Here is a 4,613-nt window from a genome sequence, read left to right on the forward strand (position 1 = left end):
AGCCTCCCTGTGCCTTCCGTGATTTTTATTAATCCTCACAGCTCCCCAAAGAGGCAGGTGCTCAAAAACCACCTGCTTTATAATTTTTTAATATTTATTTTAAATAAATATTTAAATAATAAATATTTAAAATAACTCCAGGTCTCAGTTGTAGCACACGGGACCTTTAGTTTCGGCCCGTGGGATCTAGTCCCCTGACCCAGAGATGGAACCCTGGCCCCCTGCACTGGGAGTGTGGACATAACCACTGGATCACCAGGAAAGTCCCCCAAACCACCTGGTCTTTGCACCACAAGGAAACTGAGGTTCAGAAAGGGATACAAATTCGCCCAAGGTCACACAGTTAATGATGTAGAACAGGCATCTGAACCCAGGCTTGTCACTCCAGAGCCAAGGATCTGGACTTCGGAGCATGGGCGGCCAGCCCTGTGGACCCAGCAGGTCAGATCGGTGAAGGGAATAGTAACAGTAACAACGCCAACAGCAGCCAGTGCTGATACAGGACCAACCGTGTGCAGACCCTGCTGGACCGGCTTCACTCGTATCCCCTCATTTAATCCTCATCTTTCAGAGGAGGCAACTAAGACACAGAGGTTAAGCAGCAGGTCCAAGGTCAGGCTGACGGTAAGCGAAACACAGGGGATCCAAACCCCTGAACTTGGATCGAGACGCTGCCCTCATGCTCCACTATACTATCTACTCCAGTGCTCTTGCCTGGAGAATTCCAGGGACAGAGGAGCCCGGTGGGCTGCAGTCCATGGGGTTGCAAAGAGTCAGACACGACTGAGCGACTAGCACACTGGCTCACAGTAAACAGCCGTTGCTGAGTAAATACCTTTGGAGAAATGAGTAAACCCAGCCGCTTGCCTCCCCTCTGCCGGCTTCCTCCTCCTCCTCCTTCTCCTCCTCTTGTCCTTCCTCACCTCTCACACACTCCCACCTTCCCAGCCCACCCTTCCTTCTCCTCTGCCTGTGATCTCTGCATTCCTCCTCCTATTTGGTCATTCTCCTCCCTCTCATGAACCCGAATCTCTCTGTCCCTCCCCTTTCCCGCCTATCTCACCCTTGTCTCCTCCTGGTCTCCTTCATTTTGTTCACATGCAGCCCCCAGTCTCTGCCCCCCCCTACTTCTCTGGAAACCTTCCTGACCCTATGGCCTGGCTCAGTTTATTTTTTATTTATTCTTTAATTTTTTGACCATGCCACCTGGCATGTGGGACCTTAGTTCCCCAGCCAGGGACTGAACCTGTGCCCCTCTCCAGTGGGAGCACAGCATCTTGACCACTGAATCACCAGGGAAGTCCCCCTGGCTCAGCTTAAAAACGCTTTACCTTCTTCCCACACACACAGCAGCTGGGAGGTGCCCGGGGCTGACGGGGGACATGGGGAACTCTCGCCACTTCTTTCCCGTGGCCAGGACCGCAGTCATATCTGCACAGCGCACTACAGTTTGCACAGGCACCATCTCAATCACCATGGCAGCTGTGTGAGGTTGGGTTATCATCAGCCTTCTTCCAGATAAGAAAACTGAGGCTCGGAGAGGTTAAGGGACAAGCCCAAGGTCATTCCAGGCAAAGGGTGGTGCCAAGGTTTCCCTCTAGTTCAGGGCTCTACTACCACACCCACCACCGCTGCTCTCAAGGCAGGCTGACCCCACTGTCGCCCAGCCCCCAGCGGCCTCCCCATAGCAGCCCCTGGTTCTGGCCGCCACCAAGCATCTTCCCGAGGTCCCGCTCCAGTCCTGCCCTGTCTGGCCTGGACATTCCTGGACACAGTAATAGGTGGCAGCCAGAAGGGAGGTGACTTCCCCAAGGTCACACAGAGAGCCGGAGCCAGCCTGGAGTCCGGGCCAGGTACACTCCAGGGTCACCTTCAGGCCCTACAGGTGTGTGGCCTGCAGCCAGCTGGCTCTGGCTCCCCTCCCCGCTGGAGTGTCCGTCTCCCCCTGCGAAAGGGTGGGGCAGGCTCCCAGGCGGGATGGGCCAGGCCGGAAGCCTGGCGACAGCTCCCGGGTTTCTTGGCAACTGTCACTGCACCGCCTCCCCCTCCCTTATCTCCACGTCGAGGTAACAATAATAATTGCCGTGTCGTGAGTGCAGCTCTCTGTACTTTTCAAAAGCCCTCTTTATCTGCTCACGCCTGGGAGTCTCAGCGGAACGGGAGCAGAAGATAAGGCAGTCACTAGGATCCTTCACTCCCAGAAGGGTAAACTGAGGCTCAGAGAGGTTAAACAACCGTCTGGAAGTCACCCAGTGAGGCGGGAGCAGCTGGGGAGCTAGAACCAGGCCGCGCCCCAGTCCAGGGCCCCAGATGCTGCACTAGGGGGTGGGGGCAGGGGTGTGTTTTAGGGGTGAATCCACACACTGCAAAAACTCAGGTCAGACCCAGAGTGCCCTGAGTCACCCAGAGTGACCGGGGAGACGGGGAAGGCAGAGGACAGGGGACTAGACGCTGCCCTGGTCGCTTCCCACCTGCTAAGCAGCTGGAGAGCTGGGGGGTGGGGGCAGGGGGTCCTGTCTTTTTCTTTGACCTATAAAATGAGAGAGGACGTAGCCACCTCCTAAGCCACGGATTCGAGTAAGCCCAGCAGAAGTGGTGGTATTATTATTATTATTATTATTAGACACTGTCCCAGACAGCCCGGCCCTTCAGAGCATCAGAGAAGGGGCTGGGGCATCCGGTGAAGACGACTTGGCCCTTCGGCCATCCAGCAAGAACTGCCCCAAATGGAGCTCCCTGCACCCCCCACGGTGGGCCTGGCCGCTGAGGACTCGCCCAGCCTCATCCCCACACACGCCCACTTCCTGCCCTCACCTGGCTGGGCTGCAGGCAGCTTTTAAAGACCAGCCACGCTGCTTCCCACCGCGGAGCCTCTGCACAGGCTTCGCCCTTTGCCGGGAGCTCCTTTTTCCTTCTTTTCCTCCCAATAAACTATCCATGCTTTACAATTCAGTTGATGATACAGGTGAACCTGTTTGTAGGTTCAGGGCAAGAGTAGAAACACAGATGCAGAGAATGGACACGGGCGGACACACGTGTCCCACGTGGGGGACATGTACATGCAGAGAATGGACACGGGCGGACACACGTGTCCCACGTGGGGGACATGTACATGCAGAGAATGGACACGGGCGGACACACGTGTCCCACGTGGGGGGACATGCACATGCAGAGAATGGACACGGGCGGACACACGTGTCCCACGTGGGGGACATGCACATACCACCACGTGTAACACGCACGGCTAGTGGAAAGCTGTGGAAGGAAACAGGGAGCTCAACCGATGCTGCGATGACCTGGGGTGGGGGGCGGGTGTGGTTTGTGAAGGGTGGGAGGGAGGTTCAAGAGGGATAAATATGCCTGATTGAGGCTGTTGTACAGCAGAAACTAACACAACATCAGCAATTATACTCCAATACAAAATAATAATAATAAATGGAAAAAAAATAATTCAAGGGGAAATTTGGTGATCAGAACAGGTGACACATGACCACCCAGACAGGAGGCCTGTGACGAGGAGCCAAGCAGGGGCTGGACAGCATGCACAGAAGCTGGGAAACTGGACTTGGGAGGGCTTGGCGGGGGCGGAAGAGGGGCTCAGCCAGCCAAGATGGATTTGTTGGGGGGGCTAAGGCCTAGGGCCTAAGGAGCCCAGGACAGCCCATTGCTGGTGACCAGAGGTCAGGGTTCCCTGGGTCCCCCTGGTGCCCATGAGACCAGCTGGTTCTACCAGCCTGGTGACACATGTGGGGAAAGGTGCAGACCTCACCGTGAGGAGAGGTGCAGAGGGCTCCTCCTGAAGACCCTCAGACCTCTGAGACAGGGCCCTTGGGAGGGGGCCTGCCCCTCAGCAGGTGGCCTGTCCCCCAGTCACAGAATCAGGTCTGAGGGACTCTAATCTCCCGAAACCAGAAATTAGAGGCCACCCTGGAACTGCTCCCGCCCCCGGGGGCCACAGAGGCCCATTGTCTGCAGAGCTCAACCATCCGGCACTGCTTGCCCCTGGCCCTGCCAAAAGTGCCAGGGAAGGTAGCCAGGGGCAGCCGTGGGCGAGTTTCTGAGAGGCTGGCCCACTCCTCCGGAAGCCCCTGGGAGGACGGAGAGGGGACACAGATGTGGCTGCTCCTAGATCACCTTTCCCCAGGCACCTCTGACCTCAGCCGGGACTCAGGAGGGCGCGTCGAGGGCAAGGGGATGGTGCGGGGTGGGGAGCCAAGCGCTTTGATGCCCAGTAATCCTGACAACAAACCCGGATCGAGGCTGGTATTGTCACACCGTGTCAGAGACAAGGAAGTACAGGCTCGGGAGGTTGACAGATGGGCTGGGGTCTCACAGCCACCCAAGGGCGGGAGGAGAGGACCTGAGGTTCCAGGCAGGGCCCTGGGGGAGCAGGAAGGTGGCACAGGGGGCCCCCACCCCAGCTCCAAGCTGGCTGACCGCCAAGACACCCGGATCCCGGAGCTGCGCCAGGCGGCGGCCTCCCGAGCAAACAACAGGTTGGCAGCCCCGAGAGGAGGTCACGGGATGGGCCCCCATGCGGGGGCACAGCACCCGGGAGCCAGGCCTCCCATCCGCCAGCTGCCCGCCAGTGCCTCCCCAGCCCAGGTGGCCCG

General features: G+C 57.9%; 1 protein-coding gene across 1 annotated transcript in view; it reads right to left on the minus strand.

Moving 5' to 3' along the window:
• RAP1GAP (RAP1 GTPase activating protein) overlaps positions 1-902 on the minus strand; it is a 37,127-nt gene extending 36,225 nt beyond the window's left edge. Inside the window, exon 1 of the mRNA XM_010830233.1 lies at positions 836-902. The gene's annotated coding sequence lies outside the window, so the exon portion shown is untranslated. The remainder of the gene's footprint in view (positions 1-835) is intronic.
• Between the last annotated feature and the right edge of the window lie 3,711 nt (positions 903-4,613).

Source organism: Bison bison, unplaced genomic scaffold (genome assembly GCF_000754665.1).
Source record: "Bison bison bison isolate TAMUID 2011002044 unplaced genomic scaffold, Bison_UMD1.0 scf7180017864516, whole genome shotgun sequence".
Taxonomy (NCBI): Eukaryota; Metazoa; Chordata; class Mammalia; order Artiodactyla; family Bovidae; genus Bison; species Bison bison.